General features: G+C 38.9%; 1 long non-coding RNA gene across 1 annotated transcript in view; it reads right to left on the bottom strand.

The window, feature by feature from the left end:
* Nucleotides 1–9,297, bottom strand: part of LOC308638531 — a 28,968-nt gene extending 19,671 nt beyond the window's left edge. Inside the window, exons 1-3 of the long non-coding RNA XR_014019866.1 lie at nucleotides 9,259–9,297; nucleotides 8,921–8,992; nucleotides 8,516–8,694 (exon numbers count right to left, since the gene is read on the bottom strand). This is a non-coding gene — a long non-coding RNA (uncharacterized lncRNA). The remainder of the gene's footprint in view (nucleotides 1–8,515; nucleotides 8,695–8,920; nucleotides 8,993–9,258) is intronic.
* Between the last annotated feature and the right edge of the window lie 17,677 nt (nucleotides 9,298–26,974).

The raw sequence follows: 26,974 nt of genomic DNA, 5'->3' as shown, positions 1-26,974 counted from the left end.
ACTAAACAAACAAAACTTTATTGATTTTTTTCGTCTTTATTTTTATTATTTTTCCCATATTTTTATCGGTGGAATGCATTATAAAATATTTGTACATGTACACAATATAACAATATAATTTGGCCAATATCATTCGAAGCTTTTTTTGTTATGTCATAGTACAGCATGTCACCTGAATGGACATGGTTATCACGCCAATGTAGTATTTAAAAGCCATATATTTTTACTATATTTATTTAGATTGTTTTTACCCTGAAGTATTTTCACTTCAAGAAAAAAGGAGGGGCCAAGACACTGAACCCCAGAGCATATTAAGTACCCCTGGACTATGCCTCCATAAGCCCTTCAAAATGATTCTTTTCATGGATTTAAAGAAACCAGAAGACAGAAAATGGGTGAGGGAAAGAAAGTGAGTTTGCAGAGTGTACACACTTTCTTGAACAGTTTGTTCTTTTTGCCCCACCCTGCTTTAGTCATTAACTCTTAAGATCAAACAGGACTTTATATTGGGAGGGACATTAATGAGGAGACTGTACAAATGGAAAATAGCCCCGACCTAAGCAGAACTTCCGGCTCAGCAAAGGGACTCTAGACAGAGGCTGGGGCCTCCCTGATTCCTATCAGTTGCTTCTTTGCCTCTTCTGGCTTCTCTTCTGTTCATTCATTCATTTGTTTGTTCTTCGTTCATTCAACTTCTGGGTGCCAAACACCGGCCTAGTTGCTAGGGAACCCTCTGCTGACTTTCTCAGGCTCTCCCTGGTTTTCAAGAATAAAGGGGGTCGAGCTTTGAGCAGCTCCTTCTGGTGTGGGAAACAGACAAGTTCCACTTGGGCTTGCTTTCCTTGAACTGGTCTAATGGGCAGCCTCACCTGCTCAGAACACCAGCTAGGTCCCATAGCCTTTGGCCAGACCTTCGTGGAAGGCTCTGCCTCAGGGGCAGAGCCAGAAAGGGACACCACTCCAGAACCACTGTGAAATGAGAAAAGAGGATTTAGAAGCCAGCATCATGGTGCACACCTATCATCCCAGTGGCTCAGGCAGCAGGATCACAAGTTCAAGGACAGCCTCTGCAGCTTAGCAAGGCCCTGAGCAACTTAGTAAGAGCCTGTCTCTAATTAAAAAAAAATAAATTAAAAGGGCTGGGGTGTGGTTTAAGTGCCCCTGGGTTCAATCTCTGGTACACCCTCACTCAAAAAAAAAAAAAAAAAGATTCAGAAATGTAGCTACATATTGCAGAATGCTCCCCAAATCATGTATTTGGAACATTAGTTTTCTTAATGGTATGAGGTATTCTTTCTGGTCAGAGCCTGGGAGCAGGCAAGTGACATACTTAAGGTACAATTTTTTTGTATGTGTGGTACCGGAGATTGAACCCAGGGGGCTTTTACCACTGTGCTATACCCCCAGCCTGATTGATTGATTGGAGACAGGGTCTCACTAAGTTTCCTGTGCTGGGCTTCAGATTTGCCATCCTCCTGCCAGCCTCCAAAGAAGCTTGGATTACAGGTATGTACCATCATACCTGGCTATTGGGGTACTTTTTTTTTTGGTAGTGAGTTTTGAATCCCTGGTCACTTTACCACCAAGCTACTTAGCAGGTCCTCGTTTTATTTTTTATTTTTTTTTTTGTTTTGAGACATGTCCTTGTTAAGTTTCTGCAGGTCTCACTAAATTGCTGAGTCTGGCAATCGTCCTATCTCATCTTCTCCAGTGGCTAACATGCTCAGCTGTTAGGATACAAATGTGACTTGGTCTCAAGAGTTTACAAGTGTTTTGCAAGTGGATATTTTCTTAAATATGGGGCCCTGTAGGTCTCATTTGCCTTATTCTAGTTCTGGCTCTGGCCTCTGTTCCCTCCAATCCTGCCCTAAAAAGTCAAATAAATTTGGAAAATGATGTTTACCATCTATGGTAGATTACTAAATGCCCCACCTGCATCTTCTGGTTCATGCATTGTGCACATGCAGTCCAGTAAAGACTCTGAGAATTCCTGAAGTAAAGAAATTCTAAGACCCTATTTAATCCTGCATATCCCACATGGATTAGATTGTCAAATTCTTTTTTTTTAAAAAGTTTTATTTATTTATATGTGACAGTGGAATGCATTGCAATTCTTATTACACACATAGAGCACAATTTTTCATATCTCTGGATGTATACACAGTATATTCACACCAATTCGTGTTTTCTTACATGTACTTTGGATAATAATGATCACCACATTCCACCATCATTAATAACCCCATGCCCCCTCCCTTCCCCTCCAACCCCTCTGCCCTACCTAGAGTTTATCTATTCCTCCCATACTCCTGCTCCCTATCCCACTATGAATCAGCCTCCTAATATCAAAGAAAACATTCAGCATTTTTTTTGTGGGGGGGATTGGCTAACTTCACTTAGCATTATCTTCTCTAACTCCATCCATTTACCTGCAAATGCCATGATTTTATTCTCTTTTATTGCTGAGTAATATTCCATTGTGTATATATATGCCACATTTTTTTTATTCATTCCTCTACTGAAGGGCATCTAGGTTGGTTCCACAGTTTAGCTATTGTGAATTGTGCTGCTATAAACATTGATGTGGCTGTGTCCCTGAGCACTAATCTCTAAAGTATATAAAGAATTCAAAAACCTAAACACCAAAAAAACAAATAACCCAGTCAATAAATTGGTCAAGGACCTGAAGAGACACTTCTCAGAAGATGATGTACAATCAACAAATACATGAAAAATGTTCATCATTGATAGCAATTAGAGAAATTAAAATCAAAACCACTCTAAGATTTCATCTCACTCCACTCAGAATGGCAGCTATTTTGCATACAAACAACAATAAGTGTTGGTGAGGATGTGGGGGAAAAGGCACACTCATACATTGCTGATGGGACTGCAAATTGGCACAGACAATATGGAAAGCAGTATGGAGATTTCTTGGAAAATTGGGAATGGAACCACCATTTGACCCAGCTATCCCTCTACTTGGTCTATACCCCAAGGTCTTAAAAACAGCATATTACAGGGACACAGGGACACAGCCACATCAATGTTTATAGCAACACAATTCACAATAGCTAAACCTAGATGCCCTTCAATAGATGAATGGGAAAATTATAAAATTTTCTTTTTAAAGAAATACTTATTAATGTCTCCTGAGACAGTCATAAATGCCAGGTGGGAAATACCCCAGGATATTTATCTATGGAATATACTCTTTATTTTGAAAAGTTTTCTTAGCTGCAAAATAGTTGGTTAATCAGCCTTGAGTTACTGTGACAAAATACCTGAGCAAATCAATTTAGTAGGAGGAAAGATTTATTTCGGCTCATAGCTTCAGAGGTTTCAGTCCATGGTCACTTGGACCTGTGGCCTTTGAGCCTGTGGCAAGGTAGCATACCAGGGCAGGAGTGTGTAACGGAGGAAGGTATTCACTGCATGGTGGACAGAAGTGAAAAGAGAGAACAGGGGCCAGGGTCCCAATATCCCCTTCAGGACATGTCCCCAAATGATCCAACTTCCTTCCACTAGGTTCCACTTCCTAAAGGTTCTGCCATGTCTAATAGCACCACAGGAGGGTGACCAGGCCTCTGATAGGGGTCTTTGGGGGGTATTTCAGATGCATGTGATAGCTAATAGCTATTTTCTTTTTCTGGGTATAGATTCATTTGCAAATGGCACTAAATCCTTGGCATCTGAATAAGGAAAGGACTTGGATGTTGTTCATGCCTGTTATCTTCTAACTTACTGGTTCAGTGATTTAGCCAGCCCTGAGTAAGCACTTACTGTGTGCTAGGAATGCAAAGATAAGTAAAATGGAATCTATGGAGTCTCACCCCAAGGGGCTCAGGAAGAGCAGAGACTTGCACAAGTCTAAGCCCAATTGCAGTTTGATAACTAACTACTGCAAATGAATGTCAAAACTCTCCTTAGGTCATCCTTCCTAACCAAATTAGTTGCACCTTACAGAGAAGAGTTATTTGTGATATTTTAAAATCCTTTGTATAACATCTGGCAGGGACTATGCACATACTAGATGTGCAATATTTGTCAAATAAATGGCGTACAAGGGGAAATTTTGCAACTTAATTGATGTATATTAATAATCACTTGCAAAAACACGTTAAAAAAAGAAAATCCCAAGGAGAACATTTGCCTGTGGCCCTGGGTTTGAACCTCAGGACTGGGGATGGGATGAAACCCAAAGACTGTACTAACCCCTCTAAGTTTGGTTCCCTATCTGTGGAATAAGGACAACAGTCCTACTTTTCCAGGGTTCTTAGAGGGTTAAATAAGAATGTACCTCAAGCAGTTATTAAGTCCCCTGGCATGTAGCAGGTAGCCAGTGAACGATATTCACAATGACTACAATACACTATGCTTTTTATCCACAAGGTTACTATAAATGGCACACTCTGATTTGACAAAAAGGTCACGTAGAGCTTTTTTCGGCTCCATCAAATGTTCTCTTGCTGGCTGAGAACACAGTTCTGAAAGGTTGGGCGAACACATGGGCTTTTACAAGAGAGCTGGGTAAAGACCTTGTAAGATTAGTGGAATGGCCTTCTCCTCCCCACTAATCTCAATGCACCCTGTGAAACCGATCGGAGCCACATTTACCTTGATACCTCTGCCTGCCCCTGCGGCTGTTTCCTAAACCAGAAGAGGCAGACATATTTCCTGGGTGACTTGTTAAGCACACTGAATCTCTTGCAAAAATCTCTGGGGACTGGGCCCAGAGAGCGGCATTTTTTGACTTTGGGGACATTTTAGGCAGCCAGTGTGATGTCAGAAAGCACTCTGCTATGGCACTTGGCTCGATGTCTTAGAGTTGACCTTCCATGTTTATGGAAAGAATGAATGACGGAAGAGAAGGCAGGGCCTTGAGCAGACATTTGGCAGAGGGCTTCATGCACACACGCATTTACGCCATGGCCTACCAAGTGAAGTTCAATCTGTGACATAAGATGGTGCCGTCACTTAGAACCAGGGGACCAGGAGCCAGAGATCTCTTAAAGGAGCTGGCACCGAGGACCTGTGAAGCAGGACCTGTAAAGCAAAGTGGACTGCTTTTCTTTTTGCCGGCAGTTGCCAGGCAGAACAGCCCAGCTGCTCACTGTAATAATTTGGATTCTTGGTTGCTAGTTACAGACAGCTCCAGGTTTGCATCATTCTGCCCCGATGATCCCAGGGGAAAGTAAGAGCATCCATAAATAAGTCAAATACCTCCCGGCAGCCATAAATAAAACAGGAGGGTAGGAGCCTGATTGGTCCAGCCTGGGCCTCCTGCCCTTCTGGGGGCTGAGCACTGTGACCAGGGAGTAGGGGACATTGTTGGCCTGTTGTGTGTTACTTGTCCAGGAGGCAGAGTCTCATGATTGGCAACTATAGCAAACACCCATGGAGTGAGAGGAGGTAGTTCCTTGAGGTATGGTTGCTACTGCCAGAGAAGTGGGTCTGCTCCAGCCCTGTCACTGACCTGCTCTAACAAACCTGGGCAGCTGGCCAGCCTTGAAGGCATGCATCCTTTGTCCAAGAGCAGAGTTTCTCATGCCTCCTTGTTAAAGCACCTTTCATCTTGAAATAGCTTTGAAGATAATAAGTTTTTATTTTCTGTGACTCGAGGATCATAACTCAAAGTAGCCATAGTCAGTCTAAACATCTCCTTTACCCTCTTCCTCTTCTTTTTTATCAGTATTGGGGGTTCTATCGGGAGCCTACTACCTCTGAGCTACATCCCCAGCCCTTTTTGTTTTTTGGAAAGTCATTGAGGCTGGCCTCAAACTTTGATCCTCCTGCCTCGGCCTCCTGAGTTGCTGTGATTCACTGGAATTACAGGTGTACACTACCACATCCAGCTCCATCTAAACTTCTTTTGGAAGTTTCTTGTTTTAAATGAAAAACATTTTATGAATCCTGTAGTATCCATTTAGTGTTATAATAATGCTTTCCCCTCTATGTTTATTTTGGAAAAACTTCAAGCCTATAGAAAATTGAAAATAAAATTGTACCAGCAATACTCATTACCCTTCAGAGTCAACAGTCAACATTTTACCATATTTACTTTCTTTCTCTCTTCCAAATGTGTATGAGTGTATAAATATTTATATATACGATAGGAATATATATGTATATGAAGAATCACACAAAACGTACATATTTACTCTTATATACTTTATGCATATATATGTATACATATATATGAAGAAATACACAAAACACATATTTACTTTTTTTTAAAGAAAACTTTTCCCCCATAGCTTTATTGAGGTAAAATTAAAGTACAAAAAATGCACATATTTGAAATATGCTGTTTGATCCGTTTTTTTTTTCTTTTTTTTTTTAAATTATTTTATTGTTGGTTTGATATGTATACAAACAATACAATCAATATAAAATCAGCTATGCATCACCAAACAATATAAAAAACATTTCCATTATTTTTTTTTAAATTTGAAGTCATGCAGTGTTTCCTGCATGATTTATTACATTTGAAGTCAATCACCTTAAGATTATAGAACCCACCCCCACATCAAGTATTTCAAAATTAAATGGCACACTTATATCTCTGAGGTCAGGCTGAGGACCACCCATTAATTTTACTTTCTAAACCAGTTAAGAGTTAATTGTAGGACTGATGATAATGCACCCCTTAATATTCCAGCATGTATTTTGAGATAGCCATGTTGGTTCTTGCAGGTGTCCTTACTGTCCTTTTTTCTTTCTGTGCTATTGGGCCCTAAACCCAGGGCTTCTTGCATACTAGGCAAGTGCTTGACCACTGAGCTACATCCCCAGCCATTTTTATTTTATTCTTGAGGTAGGGTCTTGCTGAGTCACCCAGGTTGACCTTGAACTCGTGATCCTCCTGCCTCAGCCTCCCCAGTCTCTTAGGTTACAAGCATATACTACTATGCCTTGCCTCCAGCATATATTTTTGAAGAACAAGGACGTTTTCCCACACACCCACAACACAATTAACAAACCCAACGTTTTCAACAATAATGTAATATCATTCTCTAACATATAGCCCCTACTCAGATTTTCCCACGTCAGTAGGTCTTTGATGGTATATGTGTTTTTTCCTCCTGCTCTTTTATTGATAGGTTGCATTTAGTTGTCTTATTTCTTTAGTCTTCTCTCTTGGTCTTCCATACCACTGATATTTTTGGAGCCCAAGTTCCAGTTGTTTTGCCAAATGTGCCTTTATTTGGAACTCAGTGATTCTTTCCTTGTGATTAGCATCAACATCTTTGGCTGGAATGCTCCGTACTCCTCAGTGCTTCCCCCGGGGGCACATGATATCAGTTGCATGATCGTTTGGAGATGTTAGCTTTGATCACTTGGTTAGGACTGTGCTTGCCAAGCCCACCAATAACGCAGTACATTTTTCTTGTATAATTAATAAGAAATCTGCATGAGATCCTGTGAAAATTCTGTTGTCTCAAACCTTCTGCCCAATGGTGATTTTTGCTTGAATCAATTATTACTGTGGTGGTTGTAAAATGGTGATTTTCTATCATTTATTCTGCATTTATTCATTGGTAGTCTATTTAAAAAAAGCTTTCCCCAACATTTGCAATTTTAGTAACAATTAGCAACAATAACCCAACACACTGTAATATATTCCTATCTATTCATTTTGGTGTTCATATTGACCAAAATGTGGCCAAGGGCCCTTGCAGGTTGGCACCCCTGTCCTTTTGAGATAGCCATGTTGGTTCTAGCAGGTGTCCTTACTGTCTGAAGATGTTCCAGACTTATCCTGGTACCATCTTCATCCCAAACCCTGGAATTACTCATTTGTTCAGGGATCCTTGATTCTTTTTCATAGAGAATGGTATCTGGATACCAAGTGCTCTGTGTCCTCAAAATCTCATGTGTTGGAAACCTAATCCCTAAAGCCACATGCTGGTGTTATTTGGAGGTAAGGTTTCTGGGAGGTACTCAGGATTAGATGAGGCCAGAGAGTGGAGCCCCCCTGAAGGCATTAAAGGCTTTATATAAGCAGAGGAAGAGAAACCTGAGCTAGCAGACTCGTGCTGACTCATATGGGACACCCTCTGCCATTTGTGATTCAGCCAGACAGCCCTCACCAGCACCATGCTCTTGCACTTCTCAGCTCCAAAACCAGGAGCTAAATGAACCTCTTTTCTTTATAAATTACTGGCTCTCAAATATTTTTGTCATAGCAACAGAAACAGAGTAAGACACCAAGGTAATAGGTGGTGGGTGTGCTCATTACTGTTGGAATGATGCTGCTCCCAAGCTATATCAGAAGACAGGATTAAGGAATAGATGTATATATGTACATACACACACACAGATATATCTACAGCTACTCTATGTTAGAAACTATGAACTTGTATTGATTGCTACCATTCTAATCCAACACCTCAGGATTCGTTCTATTTTTCTCCCTTTCCATATTTGCAATTCAGTACTTCAACAGTGAGAAAATAAAAGAAGAAGATAAAAATCAGTTTTGAAGACTGTATCCTCAGGGATCATTCCTTACCAGAGTAGTTTCTCAGAATGCAAAGAGCACAGTGAGCCTGAGGAGCGGGTGCAGTGTTCGCTCTCCAGGATGACGCCTGCTCTTGGTGTTGCTTTGCTGCAGCTGCCATTTGTCACTGATGATTGTTCTTTCCTTCCTTTTGCGGGAGCAAGAAGAGGAGGGTGCTGCCTGAGTGGTCTCTGTGGGAAAAGAAAAAAAGGAAAGAATTAATTTTTGCAAGCATTGTATTATGTGCACAGAATAGAATTCTCCTTGGTAATAAAAAATGAAGGAGCTAATGCTCAACACACAACATAGGTGAGCCCTAGAAATTACGTTGAGCCAAAGAATTGGACGCACGAAATAATCAGCTACGCATCTCCAAACAGTTCCTTTATACAAAGTCCAAGGACAAGCCAAACTAACCTGTGATATTAGAGCTCGGAAAGTGTCTGCTTGTGGAGCAGCTGGAGCTGGAAAGGAGCACTCTGGGGTTTCCTGGAATGGTGGAAATGTTCTAGATCTTGTCTCCAGGGTGGTTACACAGAGGTATTTGTCAAAATTCATTAAACCAAACATTTAAGATCTGTACATTTTATTATGTACAAACTGTATCTTAATAAAAGAAACACATAAAAATATATAAAGGACTTAAAAGTTATTAAGCTTCACTCATAATAAGAGAAAGCAAATTAAAACTTCACTAAGATACCAGTGTAGCTATTAAATAGGGGAAAAAAAATCAAAAGCTTGACAACACATACCGTGGGTCAGACATTCTCATTTGCTGGTGGGAATGCAAGAGAGAACAGTCCCAATGGAGGGGAATTTGATACCATCTAAAAATAGCTACTTTTACCCTTTGTGCCCCCAACCTCACTTCTGGGAATTTATCCTGAGTATATAGTCTTATGCTGGATTTCCATGCACACTTAGGTCTATTTCTGGACTTCCTAGTCTTTCCTACTAGACTTGTCTATTTATGTTTCAGCACTACACAGTTTTAATTATAGAGCCTTTAAAATATGTTTTAATGTTTTTTAAAATGAATTTATTAGTTTTAATCAGTCATACATGACAGTATAAAGCTCTTTGATTCATTGTACACAAATGGGACAGCATTTTTCACTTCTCTGACTTGTCATGAAGTAGAGTCACACCCTTTGTGCAATCATACATGAACCTAGGGTAATGATGTCTGTCTCATTCCACATCTTTCCTACCTCTTTGCCCCCTCCCCCTACCTTTGCCCCATCCAAAGTTCCTCCTCTTATCCCATGCCCCCCTCCTCCATATGGATCAGCATCCACTTATCAGATAAAACATTTGGCCCCTGGTTTTTTGAGATTGGCTTATTTCATTTAGCATGATATTCTCCAACTCCATCCATTTACCTGCAACTGCCATAATTTTATTCTCTTCTTTTTAAAATACTTTTTAGTTGTAGATGGACACATATCTTTATTTTATTTATTTATTCTTATGTGGTGCTGAGGATCTAATCCAGTGCCTCATGCGTGTGAGGCAAGCGCTCTACCACTGAGCCACAACCCCAGCCCTGTTTAATTCTCTTTTAATGCTGAGTAATATTCCATATATGTACCATAGTTTCTTGATCCATTCATCTACTGAAAGGCATCTAGGTTGCTTCCACAGTTTAACAATTGTGAATTGTGCTGCTATAAACATTGACGTGGTTGCATTACTGTAGTGTGCTGTTTTTAAGTCTTTAGAGTATAGACCAAGGAGTGGGATAGCTGGGTCAAATGATGGTTCCATTCCAAGTTTTCTAAGGAATCTCCATACTGCTTTCCAGATTGGTTGCACTAATTTGCAGTCCCACCAGCAATGTATGAGTGTGCCTTTTCCCCCACATCTTCATCAACACTAATTGTTGTTTGTATTCTTGATAACTGCCATTCTGACTGGAATGAGATGAAATCTTAGAGTGGTTTTGATTTGCATTTCTCTAATTGCTAGAGATGTTGTGCATTTTTTCATGCACTTGTTGATCTAGTGTATATCTTCTTCTGAGAAGTGTCTGTTCAGCTCCTTAGCCCATTTATTGATTGGGTTGTTTGTTTTGTAGATGTTAAGTTTTTTGAGTTCTTTATATATCCTGGAGATAAGGGCTCTATCTGACATATGTGTGGCAAAAATTTACTCCCATTCTCTAGGCTCTTTCTTCACCTCATTGATTATTTCCTATGCTGAGAAGAAGCTTTTTAGTTGGAATCCATCCCATTTATTGATTGATGATTTTATTTCTTGCACTTTAGTTATCTTGTTAAGGAAGTCAGGGCCTAATCCACCTCTGTTAGGCACAGGGTTTCTGGTCTGATTCCTAGGTCCTTGATCCACTTTTTTGAGTTTTGTGCGTGGTGAGAGAGAGGGGTTTAGTTTCATTTTGCTGCCTATGGATTTCCAGTTTTCCCAGCACCATTTGTTGATGAGGCTATCTTTTTCTCCAATGTGTGGTTTTGGCGCCTTTGTCTAGTGCGAGATAACTGTATTTACGTGGGTTTGTCTCTGTGTCTTCTCTTCTGTACCATTGGTTTGTTTTAACGTTTATCAAGGTTAATTTTCTCTCTTTGCCTTTCTTTCTTTGCTTTTTCTGCCTATTCTTGTGTGCTTTATTTTTTTTAAATGCAGTGTATTTGAAGGTTAGAATCAACTTTTCTAGATATAGAAACATAAGAGTGCCTTTTGCGTATTGAAACTACAGTAAATTTATAATTTAGGGATAAGTGACATCTTTATGATGGTCCTATTTTCCAAAAACAGAGTATCTTTCCGTCTCCCCTTACATTTTTTTATGAAATCTAAAGATTTTCTCATTAGTCTTTGCACATTTTTTTTATTAGTACCTAAGTATTTCTTCTTTATTGTTCCTGTTGTAAATGTAGTTTTTGCTTTTATTACCCCTTCTGCTTATGTTTTGTATAAGGCTGTTGACTTCTGTTACTTTTATATCCTGCTCTATTATTGAATTATTTTATTGTTTTAGTCTTACCATTTACCCTCTTGTGTTTTGAATGCATAGTCTCATAGCATCGGTAAGGAAAGCTAATTTTACTTCTTCTTTTCTTATTCTTATGCTTCAAATCACTTCCACTTGTCTAATTGCTTTGGCTGATATGTCCAATATGGTGTTAAGTAGGAGGAGAGATAGTTGGCATCCTTTCCATATCATCTGACTTTAGTGGTAATTTCTCTAGTTTAAAAAAATAAAATAAAAAAGCAGCTTTTGGATGTAGGGTTTTTGTTTTGTTTTGTGCCAGGAATTGAACCCAGGGGCGCTTATTCACTGAAGCACATCCTTAGCCATTTCTATTTTTTATTTTGAACAGAGTCTTGCTAAGTTGCTTAGGGTCTCACTAAATTGCTAGGGCTGGCCTCAAATTTGTGATCCTCCAGTCCCAGCCTCCTGGGTTACTGGGATTACCAGTGTGTGCCACCATTCCCAGCAGCATTTTTCTTTTAAATGTGCTGGGAAACATGAGCACCCATGTCTGAAAGAATTTGTTAGGCATGTAGGGCTTTGAAGTTTTCTCATCTGATTTATATTTGATTGGTTCTTTATTTATATTTATTTATATTTGATTGGTTCTCTCCTTCCCTCCATTTTACTCTAGCTACCACAAGTGAGAGAAAACATTTGACCTTCAGGTTTCTGATTGACTATTTTCACTTAGCATGATATTGTTCATTTCTATCCATTTACTGGTAAATGTCATAATTTCATTCTTTTTAATGGATGAGTAGGACTCCATTGTATGTATATACCACAATTTTTAATCCATTCTTCTACTGATGGCATCTGGGTTGGTTCCATAATTTAGCTATTGTGAATTGTACTGTTATAAACGTGGGCATGCCTGTATTGCTATAGTACAATGACTTTAATTCTTCAGGATAAATACCAAGGAGTGAGTGGTCTAGCTGGGTCATGTGGTAGTTCCATGCCTAGTCTTTTGAGGAACCTCCATATTGATTTCCTTAATAGTTATACTAATTTATAGTCCTATCGATAGTGTAAGAATGTTCCTTTTTCTCCATATCCTCTCCAGCATTTATTATTTCTTGTATTCTTGGTGACTGCCATTCTGACTGGTATGAGATAAAATATCCATGTGTTTTTTTAAACATATATTTTAGTTGTAAATGGACCTTTATTTTATTTGTTTATGTGTGGTTCTTAGTCTTGAACCCAGGGCCTCACACATGCTAGGCCAGTGCTCTACCACTGAGCCACAGCCCCAGTCCCTCAATGTGGTTTTGATCTACATTTCCCTTATTGCTAATGATGTTGAACATTTTTTCATATATTTGTTTTGCCAGTAAAGTATTATTAGAACTCAGGTATTCACATTCATTTACATAGTAATTATGGTTGGTTTCTTACATTTGTTAAGTTGAATGGTCATAAGAGAGACTTTATGGCTCACAAAGCTTAACATATTTACCATTTGACCTTTTTTATTTATTTTTTCTTACAGTACTGGGAATTGAACCTAGGGTCTCCCACATGCTAGGCAAGCCCTGAGCTACATCCCCAGCTCCTTTTTAAAAATGTTTATCTTTGAGATAGGGTCTTGCTAAGTTGTCCAGGCTGGACTTGAACTTGTGATCCTCATGCCTTAGCCTCCTGAGTCACTGAGATTACATGTGTGCGTTACTGACTCCTTTTGGAAATTCTGCCCAATGCCTTTGTTAGAGTTCCTCAGAATTCTTTTTTTTTTTTTTTTTTTTTTTTTTAGAGAGAGAGAGAGAGAGAGAGAGAATTTTTTTTTAATACCTATTTTTTTAGTTATTGGCGGACACAACATCTTTGTTTGTATGTGGTGCTGAGGATCGAACCCGGGCCGCATGCATGCCAGGCGAGCATGCTACCGCTTGAGCCACATCCCCAGCCCCCCTCAGAATTCTTTCTTAGATTTCAGTTAGCATTCAGCTGATCTGTCTTTTTTTTTCTTTGTTCTAATTAGTTATACATGACAGTGGAATGCATTTAACACAGTATATAGAAGTGGGGTCTAACTTCTCATTCTTCTGGTTGTACGTGATGTAGCATTACACCAGCCACATAATCATATATACATATAGGGTAATAATGTCTGATTCATTCTACTATCTTTCCTATCCCATACCCCCTCCCCCAGAGGATCTGTTTTGATCCTGCTAATTTCCAGGCACTGTTCTAGGTCTGTAGGATATATTAGTGTAGAAAACAGATAAAGAAAATCATGCCTGCTCTTTGAGAAAAGTATAAATATACATATAACAACATGAAATTATTATAAAAGCTAGAAGCTCATAAATGCTTTAGAAAATAAAATAGAGTAGGAGGTAGCTTGAGGGAGAGGGAGAGTTTAAAGAAATATGCTCAGAATAGGGCTTTTTGAGATGGTGATATCTGAATAAAGCCTTAAAAAAGATAAGGCAGCAGACATGTGGACATCTAGAGGAAGAGCTTTTCAGGCAGAAAAAATGGCAGTTTGAAGACCCGATGGCAAGGATCCTGTCTGCGAAGTTGGAGAACCAGAAGAATGGATGTCCTGTGGTGGGATGGAGTAGGGGTGGAGTGAACAGCAGGACTGAGGGCTCTGGATGTTGTCAGGTCTCGTGAAACCCGGTGGGAGGCCCTGGGAGTGAGTCAGACCAAGAGGGCACCAGTAGAGAGAAAGAGGAGTGATCATCTCTGTTAGGAACTTGTGCTCCATGGCTGTAGTTACCACTCAGGTAACAACACCCTCCAGTTTGTTCTTTCCAGCCCAGATCTCTCTCCAGAGTTCCAGACACATGTGTCTAAACTCCTGCCATTCCTCCCCTCTTTTAATGTTCCATGGGCACTTCAGCCTCTTCTTAATTTTTTTAGGTGGACATACTATCTTTATTTTTTATTTATGTGGTGCTGAGGATCAAACCCAGTGCCTGGTGTATGCTAGGTGAGCCCTCTACCACTGAGCCACAACCCCAAACCCCTTAGAAAACTTTTTCTCCTCCCGTGTTACCTTTATGCCACTATGAAAGCCAGGCAGCCACATCTTCCTATTAAGGTGTTATCTTAAAAAGCCACTGTCGACACATAGGTTAGTGGACACTCTGTTGACCCATAAACACTCCCCCCACCTTAGCTCACCATGATGGTTTAATTTATTAGATTTTCTGTTTATAATGGTAGCTTAATGGATTGGGCATGGGATAAGGTAGGTTTCAGTTGGGGCAGGATGATGAAATGCTACCTTAGGACACAGCTCAGAACAGGTTGCCACATGGGTGGGGCACTGGAATCCCTGAGGATAGACAAGGGGAATCATAGACTGAATTCCTTTCATTTTGTAGTTTTGTCCAACAGGGATTGCCATTGGGCCACATAATTTTGAGATGGTCACTTTTGTTAAAAATGGCAAAATTATCTTGTAGCTTGTATGCAAAAATTAAGGCTCTCTCTATGTTTCAGAATCTTAATATGGAACTTGAATTTTCTTACATCAGGATTTTTTTTTTTCTGGCACCAGGGATTAAACCCAGGGGACTGAACCACCAAGCCACATCCCCAGCCCTTTTTATTTTTTATTTGAGACAGGGTCTTGCTAAGTTGCTTAGGGCCTTGCTAAATTGCTGAGGCTAGCCTTGAACTTGTGATCCTCCTGCCACAGTCTTCTGAGACCCTAGGATTACAGGTGTGCACCACCATGCCTGGCTTCCGGGGATTTTTTGTTTGTCCAGACCCATTATAATTCAGGGATTTAGTATTCATTTATTTTTTAACTTGTAGCAAAGGAGCTACTTTGCTCTGGAAACTATTTAGTCAGAAGTATGTGTAATTTCTTTTTCCATGATCCTTGTTTTTTCATAATTTTTGTGCAAAGGAACTTAAGAAATATCTTTGTCTTTTGTATCTAATTCTTCCAAGTTTTTAAAAAATAATAATAAATACAAGGGAAATAAGTTCTCCTATATTATATTTTTACATTATACTTCTATGTGGGAAAGAGTCTTGTAAAAATCATTAAAGTGAAACTAACTAGGGCAATGAGAGCTATTATTTTTTATTAGAATATTAACTTCAAAATAAATGTTTAGATGCAAGGTTAACATAGTTAAAAATGCAATTAAGTCTGATTCCTTGACACTTGAAAGCTCTTTACATATTTATAATTTATTCAATAAATATTTATCAAAGGCTCGCTCTGTACCATCAAGTATGCTTATGCTCAGGGTGAACATAAACCAAGACAAGAAGCCACCATGGGGCTTGATACTAGTGGGGAAGGCAGACAATAAATATGTAAAAAATAATTACTGTTTGCAATAAGTGCTAGGAAGGAAATGAACACAGCAGCAGAGACAGAGACAAACAGACCTTGGGGGGGGGGGGGCGCTTGAAGGAGGACCTCTCTGAGAAGAGGGCTGTGGACTGAGACCTGAAGGTGAGAGCATCAGCCAGAACTGGAAAATGCCCCCAGGAGCGGGAGGGAAAGGAACAAGGGAAAAGGGTCAGGAAAGGCCAGTGCTGAAGAACAGAAAGTAGGCTGCGTGCAGTCCCCAAAAACCAGAGGCACAATTAGGCTGGAGAGAGTGGGGGAAGCCAGAGTGGCAGGGCTTTGTAGGCCTTGTTTGGTGGCAAATTCGGATTTTATTCTGATTATGATAGAAGGAATGAATGACGTGATTGATGCTGTCCTGTGCTTTTTTTCTTAAAGTTGTAAAAACAGATACACATTTTTAACCATTTTTAAATGAATAATTCAATGACATTTAGTCCATTTCATGGTGCAATGTTCCATCCACGGATCCATCTCCAGAACTTTTTCATCTTCCCCAATGAAACTCTGTCCTATTAAATAATCATTCCCCATTCTCCCTTTCTCTTGTAATCCGTATTCTCTGTTCTGTCTTTCTGAATTGGCATGTTCTAGATACCTCTTATAAGAGTAGAATCATTCAATAACTGTTCTTTTGTCTGGCTTATTTCATGTCGCTTCATGTTTTTCATATTTATTCATGTTGTAGCATACATCAGAGTTTCATTCCTTTTAAGGCTAAAATGATATTCCATGGAATATACATGGTACATTTTGTTTATTTGTTCATCCACTGATGGGCACTGTCCTCTGTTTTTTAGTGGAGGTTATTATCTCAGTACTTTTTATGGGAAGAAATAACAATGTAAAAAAAGAGTTGTTCAATAAGGGTGCATCATGCAGGATTTATACCCAAAGTAACAATTATTTAAGATGATACCAGTTTGTTTTAATCCCACGTAGAGATAGATAATTCAGGACTACTGTGAGATAGCTCTATAGTTACAAGACCCCACGTCCCTGCTTGCTTTTTTCTCCTTCAACAGCACAAGGCATTCATATTCAAGTTCATCTCATGGTCACATTATAACTACAACCATCTGCGCACTCAACAGCTCGCCCCACTGTCTGTGTACTTACTCCAGGCATCAGGAAGAAGAAAGATGGGAAAATAAAATGGCGCCCTTCCAACTGAGTGATGTTCTGTAACGAGCTCTCCTGCAAGCTCATTGGCCACCCTTTCCTGCAATGTCTGCGGAGTCTAGCTGTGAACCTTGCCACAGCTAACACTATCCCAAGATCTTCCAGAAAGGAAATAGAAAAGAAATTCTTGATTTCCTCTGGAATAATGGAAGTGTTCCTAGTGTTTTAGACTGTTGGCTACTTCTGATAGTTGAGTTTTAACATTATATAACAGCTCAATGTCAAAGACAGCCTCTTTTCAGCAGGAACCAGTGTGTGAAAGTGAGCTGCCTGCCATTACCTGACTCATGAATTGGCCCATGAGCTATTTCCCTGTCCTATCAATCATGTTTGGAATATACTTTTAAGTGATATAACTCAGAGGTGCATGGATTTATAGCAGAAAAAATTATTTTTTCTTTTTACGTCTTTTAAAAATATTTTTTAATTGTTGATAGATATTTATTTATTTAATTTATTTATTTATATGAGGTGCTGAGAATCGAACCCAGTGCCTCAGACATACCAGGCAAGTGCACTACGGCTGAGCCCCAGCCCCAGCCCCAGCCCCAGAAAAATAATAATTCTTAAGCAGTTGCAGTGTTTTTTCTCTTCTTTGCTTTCTTCCTTCTTTTGTTTTTCTTTTTCCTTTTGGGTCCTGGGAATTGAACTTGGGGCCTCCCATATGATAGTCAAGGAATGTACCACCAAGCTCTTTTTTTTTTTTTAATAAAATTAAAAAGAGCTCAGGTAATTTCAGGAATTTTAGGAGTGGGCAAAGTTTAAAAATAAAAACAGCAGAAGAAATTAAAGGGAGAATCTCCAATCAGATGTCCTTTCCTCTTGTTAAAAATAAGTAACACTATTTTTTCATGTTTTCTTCAGCCCACTTAAGAAGCATAAGATGGATTTTCTTCCTCTTTTATTTTATCTTGTGTGCTAAGGTGTGATTTATATAGAGCAATGCCCCAAAATCTGAAATGTAAAACTAGTTGAATTTTTAAAATTTGCATTTACATTATATACCTGTGTCACTGCCAGTTGGATCAAAATATAAGAAATTTCCTGCTTCTAGAAGTTTTCCTCAAATTATTTTCCTACCAGTTGATTTTCCCCTAAAATGCAACCACTCTTCTGGTTCTTATTATTAAAAGTTAATTTTGTTTGCTCAGTAAAATACATGTTTTTAAACCTTTATATAGAAGCTTGCAGAGAGGTTGTAAGAATAGTGTGAAGAACATTTTCACACCTTTTACCTAGGTTCATTTGTGGTGAGCAGTTTTGCCTTTGTTTCCCCCGTTCCTCTCCCTCCCTCTTCCTATCCCCCTTCTCTCTCCTTCCTTTTCTCTCCCTCCCTACCCCACGTGACTTTTTGCTGAAGCACTGGAGAGAAACTTGCCTACATCATGCTTTTTTACACTAAATGAATCAACGTGTATTTCCTAAGAATAGGTTGTTCTCTTACGTAACCAAAACAGAGTTATCAGCTGTGTTAGTCAGCTCTCCATGGCTGTGACCAAAATACCTGAGAAAAACAACTTAGAGACTCACAGTTTGAGCAGTTTCAGTCTGAGGTTGGCTGCCTCCATTATTCTAGGTCTGAGGTGAGGCAGAACAACCTAGCAGGAGGGCGAGATGGAGGAGAGCCACTTGGCTGCTGGGAACAGGGGGGGAGGAGACAAAGGGGGGAGGAGAGATGGAGGAAGGGGAGATGGAGGGAGGGAAGATGAAGGGAAAGGGAGATGGAGGGAAGGGGAGGAAGGGACTGGGGTAAGAAATATCCTTCCAGTGCATGCCTCCAGTGACCTACTTCCTCCAACCATGCCCTACTGCCTACGGTTGCCATCATCTTCCAGTGTCCATCCAGCTGTTGGTGGATTAATCAATCCATTGATGAGGTCAGAGCACTCATGAGCTGGTCACTTCCCCAAAGACCCACCTCTGAATGCTGCTGCATGGGGGACCAAGCCTTAACACAGGAGTCTTCTGGGGACAGCTCATATCCAAACCATAATATACCAAAGGAAATTGAGTAACATAATAATATTTTTGTTTAATCTACCATCCATATTCCAGCTTTGTTCGTTGACTCAATTATGTTCCTAGTGTTTTATTTTCCTTGTTCAGTAGGCTATCTAGTGTAGGATCCAGTATTGCTTTAGTCGTCAGATCTCTTCAGACACCACTCTGAACCAGTTTCTCAGCCTTTCTTTGTCTTTTAGGACAATGACATTTCAGGGTTGGGAATGTAGCTCAATGAGTGGTAGAGCTCTTGCCTAGTATGCACAAGGCCATAAGACCAAGGAAGCAATGCCTCCTCAGAGTCAAGTGCAGAGTACAGTCCCATGATGTCCATCTTTTCCTCACTGATGTTAATTTTGATCACCTGGTCAAAGCTTTGTCTGATTTTTCCACTGAATCCTTCTATTTTTTTCTTTACAATAAATCAGCAACTGTGGGTGGTGAACATTTAAAGATCATGCAAATATTCAGCTCTCATCAAACTCATCCCTTGTGTTAGTCACCTTTCCGCTACTATGACAAAATACCTGAGTAGTCAACTCACAGGAGTAAAGGTTTATTTTGGCTCTGGTTGCAAAGGTTTCAGTACATGGTTGCTTGGCCCTGTTGCTCTGAGGCTATGACAAGGCAGTGTGTCAAGGCAGTAGCATGTGGCAGAGGTGGCCTGTTCACTTCATGGTAGAGAGAAAGTAGAGAGACAGGGAGGAAGGGCCAGGGTCTCAATATGCCTTTCAGGGGTATACCCCCAATGACTTCACTTCCTAACTTCCTTCTATACTAGGCTTCAGCTCCTAAGGTTCACCACCTCCCAATGGCACCACAAGCTGGAGACCAAGCTTTTAATACATGGGCCTTTGGGGACACTTATTCATACACCCCATAGATTTAATATCCATTGAAATTCTTAATGTCATCTGTATCTTTATTAATTCGATGATGGCAAAATTTATGATTTTCTAATTCTTGTATTCTTCCCCCCGACCCAATACTGGAAATTAAATCCAAGGGTATGCTACCACTGAGCTACATCTCCAGCCCCCTTTTTAAAAATTTTTTTTTTTACTTGTAGATGGACACAATATCTTTATTTTATTTATTTTTATGTAGGGCTGAGGATCAAAACCAGTGCCTCATGCGTGCAAGGCAAGTGCTCTACCACTGAGCCACAACCCCAGTGCCCCTAGCCCTTTTTTTTTTTGTGTGTGTGTGTATATATATTTTAGTTGTCAATGGACTTTTATTTTATTTGTTTATATACAGTGCTCATAATTGAACCCAGTGCCTCACACATGCTAGGCAAGTGCTCTACCACTGAGCCATAACTCCAGCCTCTCCCCAGTCCTGTTTTAGTTTTTATTTTGAGACAGGATCTTTCTAAACTTCCCAAGATGGCCTTGATGACATTAGGATTTAAAACCTCCCAGAAAGACCAAGCCAATGTCCAATTCCTAATTTCTCTTAACCTGGCTCTTTATTTGGCTTGCTACAGAATTGCATTTCTTCCTTGGTTACTTTCACAGCCAATTTTGGCCATGGAAAAAAATTTCCAGGAATCAGGCTTTTAAGTACATCTAGTACATAATACCCAGGTATTTGATATCCACTATTTTGACCATTAGAGGATGAAGCAACTTCAAGTTTGAGAAATAATCACACATGTATACTTGTGTAAGATAATTATTCTAAAGAGGAAATAATTATTCTACTTACTTGTAGAGTAGTTCTTTGGAGGAAGGGGAAGATATAGTTACAATTTAATATGATGTTTCAGATAAACACTATAAAGACCAGCATTAGAAGTCACCTGGAAGCAATTTGTATTTGGGGTAAAAATGGGAGTTCATAACTCACTTGAATCAAATGTATGAAAGATGATATGTCATGAGCTTTGTAATGTTTTGAACAACCAATTAAAAAAAAGAAAAAAAAAAAAGAAGTCACCTGGGAAAAACTAGAAGTGATGGGGGAAATATGACGTTGATGTTATGAAATGGAAGCTGTCCTTCTTAGCATCATGATACACAAATTGCCAGTAGACCATCACAAGAAACATTTCAGCTTTTTATGTTACTATAGGAGGTTGCTTTATTTGAGAATCATTTTCTTTTTTTATTTTTAACAGAAGAGTTTTTTTAACATTTATTTTATCTATTTATTTTTATGCAGTGCTGAGGATTGAACCCAGTGCCTCACACATACTAGGCAAATGCTCCACCGCAGAGCCAAAACCCCAGCCCCATTGAGAATCATTTTCTGTTCTTTAAAATTTTGTATACCCTGGCTGAGATATAGCTCAGTGATAGAGTGCTTAACTAGCATGCATGAGGCCCTAGGTTCAGTCCCCAGTTGCACCAAGCAACCAACCAACAAACTTTCCTAGCACCTGGCACGGTGATACATGCCTGTAATTGCAGTGACTTGGAAGCTGAGGCAGGAGGCCAGTTCCAGAAACTTAGCAAGACCCTGTTTCAAAATAAAAATTTTTAAAAAGGCCTATAATGTAGTTCAATCCCCAATATTATTATTATTTTTTTTTCTCTTTGTTGTTATTTTTTTATTTAAAAGTTTGGCTAAAATAGATAAATATTATATATATATATATATATATATATATATATATATATATGTAAATGATGTACATATTCATACACATGGATACACACAAACATATGCCTATATAAATATATATACACTAATATAACTTAAAAAGAGAACAAGAATATTAATTAAAATAAAATTTAAAGTGGTTTCATGTTCTTTTGAAAACTAAAACATCAAGGACATAGCCAAACCTCTACTCAATTCGTCTCATTCTCATCTCACTCCCCAGAGTTGCTGCTAGCCTGAAGTTGATGTCAGTTCTTCCCTTGTATGTTGTTATGCTAAATTATTATTTTTTTAAAAGAGAGAGTGAGAGAGGGAGAGAGAGAGAGAGGAGAGAGAGAATTTTTTTAATATTTATATTTCAGTTTTCGGCGGACACAACACCTTTGTTTGTATGTGGTGCTGAGGATCGAACCCAGGCCGCACGCATGCCAGGCGAGCGCGCTACCGCTTGAGCCACATCCCCAGCCCCCAGTATTATTTTTTTAAAAAGATCCTATTAGGACCTTTCTTAGAAACTCTCCCTAAATGGTTATCTTTCCACTCATGGAAAATTGTGATGGTAACTCCAGCAGTCATCCTTATTCTCACACCTGTAACTCAGACTAGATCTTGAATCTGTTCTGAGACACTCCTTCCTCATCTCACAAATCAGCTATGCCAATTGGAAAACAGTTTGACACTTATTCTTTTCTTTGTTTCTTTTCCTTTCTTCTTATTTATTTTTTGTACTGGGGATTGAAACTAGGGGTGCTCTACCACTGAGCCACATCCCCAGCCCTTTCTATTTTTTATTTTGAGACAGGGTTTCACTGAATTGCTGAGGCTGGCTTCCAAATTGCAATCCTCCTGCCTCAGCCTCTTGAGTTGCTGGGATTATAGGCATGGGCCATTGTGTCCAGCAGTTTGGTAGTTTTGCAAAAAGTTCCATGTTCCAAAAAGTTCTATGATGTGACCAACACTTCTCCTAGGGATCTCCCCAAGAGGAATGAAAATGTGTGTCCACCCAAAGTGTTGCACTTGAATGTTCAAGGAAGCTTTAAGAGTGGTAGTCCCAGGCTGAAGGAACCCAGACATCCACGGCTGGTGAGCAGGCGGATGCCATGTGGTGTCTCCATGCGGTGTTGGAAGAGTGCTGACCCATACCACATCCCAGATAAACCTCAGGAATATTATGCTAAGAGAAAGAAGCCAGAGACGAGTGAGCGCAAACTGTATGACCCTGTTCACAGGAGACATCCAAAAGGCACATTTATAAGGACAGAAAGTAAATTCATGGGCTGGGGCTGCAGCTCAGTGGTAGAGCTCTTGCCTAGCACGTGTGAGGCACTGGGTTCGATTCTCAGTACCACATATAAGTAAGTAAAATAAAGGTCCATTGACAACTAAAAAAATGTTAAAAAGAAAAGAAAAAGAAAAGAAAGTAAGATTCGTGACTTCCTAGAGCAGATCTGGGAACAGAGATTAACTAAAAATGGGCATCTCGGAATCTTATTGTAGGGATGGAGCTGTTCTAAAACTGACTTATGGTAATGGTTGTAGCATTCAGTAAAGTCACTAAAAAACATTGATTATACAGTTGAAGTGAGTGAGATTTATGCTGTATAAAGTATACTTTAATAAAACCCTGAAATCAGTCATGAGGTCAATATCCACATCAACAGTTTGGGTAAAGTGCTGTATTTACTGTATGTGTTTGGCTGGAGCAGCGTCAAAACATTGGCATCACAAAATAAATGAATGAAATATTTAATTTAGAACTAGAGAAAAAACTTATAATATTGTTGATATGTCTTGTGTGATCTGTGACAATTACATTTCAAAAGCCTCTCAATTTATTTTAAAGGGAGTTTAAAGTCCCTAAAAAACATTTGTTATTTTGAGACAGGGTCTCACTAAGTTGCTATGGCCTTGCTAAGTTGCTGAAGCTGGCTTTGAATTTGCAATCCTCCTGCCTCAGCCTCTGGAGTTGCAGGGATTATTGGCGTACACTATCACACTGGCTGTCATACTTTTTAAAGGTCCTCTGAGTAGGCAGTTTAAAAATACACTTTCACCATCCATTAATTCTCAGACCTGATATCTATTACCTTTTGTCAGTAAAACTGAAAGACCAGCAATTTTTAGTTTTTATCTTAAAATATTTTGTTTATCACAAATTTACATGGTACAAAATTCAAAATGAACAAACACTTGTAGTGAAATATTTCCCTTTTATTCTTGTCCCTCAGCCATCTTGCTCCCTTCTCTGCACCTAGGAGATTTTTTTTTTATTTTGTTTTAATTGTAAAATGTGTGGAATGTAGAATGCACCATTTAATTTTATTTTATTTTTGCAGTGCTAGGAAATGAACCCAGGGACTTCTGCATGCCAAGCAAGTGTTCTACCACTGAACTACATATCCAAACCCATTTCAACCATTTTAAAGTATATAATTCAAAATACCAGAAAAAACAAAAAATATATAATTTATTTTTTCTTTTAATAAGTTCACAGTGTTTTGCAATCTTCATCTCTAACTAATTCTGGAATATTTCCATTGCCCCCCAAAATGAAACTCTGTACCTCCCAACTCCCCTTCTTCCACCCCTTGGCAACCACTAATTTACTTTTTATCTCTATGGCTTTGTCTATTCTGGACATTTCATAGAAATGGACTCATACAATCTGTGCCCTTCTGTGCCTGACTTCTTTCACTTGGCCTAGTGTTTTCACGGTTCATCCAAATTACAGTGTGGATCATCCTTTTGTATGACAACAGTGTTTCAGTGTGTAGATGTGCTGCTTATTCTTTTTTTGGTACCGGGATTGAACTCAGGGGCACTCCACCATGGAGCCACATCCTCAGCCCAATTTTGTATTTTATTAGAGATAGGGTCCCACTGGGTTGTTTAGCGCCTCCTTTCGCTGAGGCTGGCTTTGAACTTGGGATCCTCCTGCCTCAGCCACCTGAGCCACTAGGATTACAGGCATGTACCACCATGCCCAGTTTGTGTCAAATATTCTTATCAAGTCATCCATTGATTGACATCTGTGCCTTTTGTTTCCTCTCTTGTGCTATTATGAATAATGTTTCTTTGAACTTCTGTGCACAAGTTTTTGTGTGGGCATAAGACATCAATTCATTTGAGTGTATTCCTGGGAGTGGAATTGCTAGATTATGTGATAACTTTATGCTTAACTTTTCAAGAAACTGCCAAAGTGTTTCCACAGTGGCTGCCCCATCTTATATTAGAAGTGTATGAGGGTTCTGATTTCACCACATCCTCACCTGCACCTGTTACTTTCTGGTTTTCTTTTTGTGTTTTTATACCATTCCTAGCAGATGTGAAGTAGTTTCCTCTTGGTGATTTTTACTTGTATTTTCCTAATGACTAGCTGGCCATTTCATGTACTTACTGGCCATTTGTACATCTTCTGTGGACAAAAGTTCTTCCAGTTCTTTTCCCATTTTTTGAATTGTATTTGTTTATTGTCAGGCAAGAAGAGCCATTAAGTATTCTGGATATTACACCCTTATCAAACATATGATGTGTAAATATTTTCTCCCATTTCATCAATTTTCACATTCATGACAGTGTCATTTGATGCCCAAAAGTTTTTAGATTTTGATGAAGTCCAAATTTATCCATTTTTTCTTTTGTTGATTGTATTTATGGTGTCACATTTTAAAAACATCACCTGACCTAAAATCACATACATTTATAAACGTGTTTTCTCCTAACTGTAAACATAGTTCATAACTGTAGTAGTTTTACAGTATTTGTAACCCTGACATTTAGGTCCCTAATCTACGTTGAGTTCATTTTTGTACATGGAATGAGTTGGGGGTCAATATTCATTCTTCTTGCATGTAGATGTGCAGTTATCCCAACACCATTTATTGAAAAGGCTATCAATTTCCCCCCATTAGATTGTCTGAGCACCCTTACCAAAAATCAATTGACCCTAGATCTATTGGTTTCTTTCTATTTCATTGATCTGTCTCTCTCTCCTTTGTTGGTATCACACTGTCTTGATTATCCTCATTCTGACATAAGTTTTGGAATTGGCAGTTGTGAATACTTCAAATTTATTCTTCTTTTTCAAGGATTCTTTTGGCTCTTCTTTGGAGTGCCTTCCATGTGAGTTTAAAGCTCAAATTGTTGTTTGGGCAAATTGGAAAAAAGGCAAAAGACAATTGGAATTTTGATAGGGATGGCACTGAATCTGTAGATCAATTTGGGGAATATTGTCATCTCAACAATACTAAACAGTCCAGTCTATCAACATGGAAGACTTTTCATTTATTTAGATCTTTAATTTCTTTCAATGACTTTTTTTATAGTTTCCAGTGTACAAGTCTTTCATGTCCTTGGTTATATGTGTTCCTGAGTATTTTATTTTTAAGGCATTACAAATGGAATTGCTTTCTTAATTTCATTTTTTGTTCATTGCTAGATACAAAAATATAATTTTTTTATCTTAATCTTGTATTCTGTAACTTTGCTGAACTTATTAGCTCTAATAGGTTTTGTTTGTGGATTAAGGATTTCTATATATTATATCATGTTATATACAAATACAGATAGTTTCACTTTTTTTTTAAAGAGAGAGTGAGAGAGGAGAGAGAGAGAGAGAGAGAGAGAGAGAATTTTTTTTTAATATTTATTTTTTAGTTCTCGGCGGACAAAACATCTTTGTTGGTATGTGGTGCTGAGGATCGAACCCGGGCCGCACGCATGCCAGGCAAGCGTGCTACTGCTTAAGCCACATCCCCAGCCCCAGTTTCACTTTTTTTCTTTCCTACTTTTTTATAGATGTGTATTCTTCTAGAGAGAGTTTATTTACATATAATTGTTAACATAAATGTTAGCTAATTACACTGGTCTGCACCTTGCTTTTTAATCTAATATTTTTAGATTAAAAATAGCTTGGGCAAGAGCATGCTACAGGGACACTGCTATATCGATGTTCATAGCAGCACAATTCACGATAGCAAGATTGTGGAACCAACCTAGAAGCCCTTCAATAGATGAATGGATTAAAAAAATGTGGCATTTATACACAATGGAGTATTACTCTGCAATAAGAAATGACAAAATCATAGAATTTGGAGGGAAATGGATGGCATTAGAGCAGATTATGCTAAGTGAAGCTAGCCAATCCTTAAAAAACAAATGTCAAATGTCTTCTTTGATATAAGGGGAGTAACCAAGGACAGGGTAGAGACGAAGAGCTGGAGAAGAAGAATAACATTAAACAGGGATGATAGGCGGGAGGGAAAGTGAGAGTTAAGGGAAATTGCATGGAACTGGAAGGTGAGCCTCAGGGTTATACACAATTACATATAAGAGGAAAGGAGGAGTAGGAGAAAAATTA

This window comes from Spermophilus citellus (assembly GCF_964194105.1).
Source record: "Spermophilus citellus genome assembly, chromosome: 19".
In the NCBI taxonomy this organism is placed as follows: Eukaryota; Metazoa; Chordata; class Mammalia; order Rodentia; family Sciuridae; genus Spermophilus; species Spermophilus citellus.
Note: the sequence above shows the minus strand (reverse complement) of the source record. Positions and strands in the feature narration are given on the sequence as shown.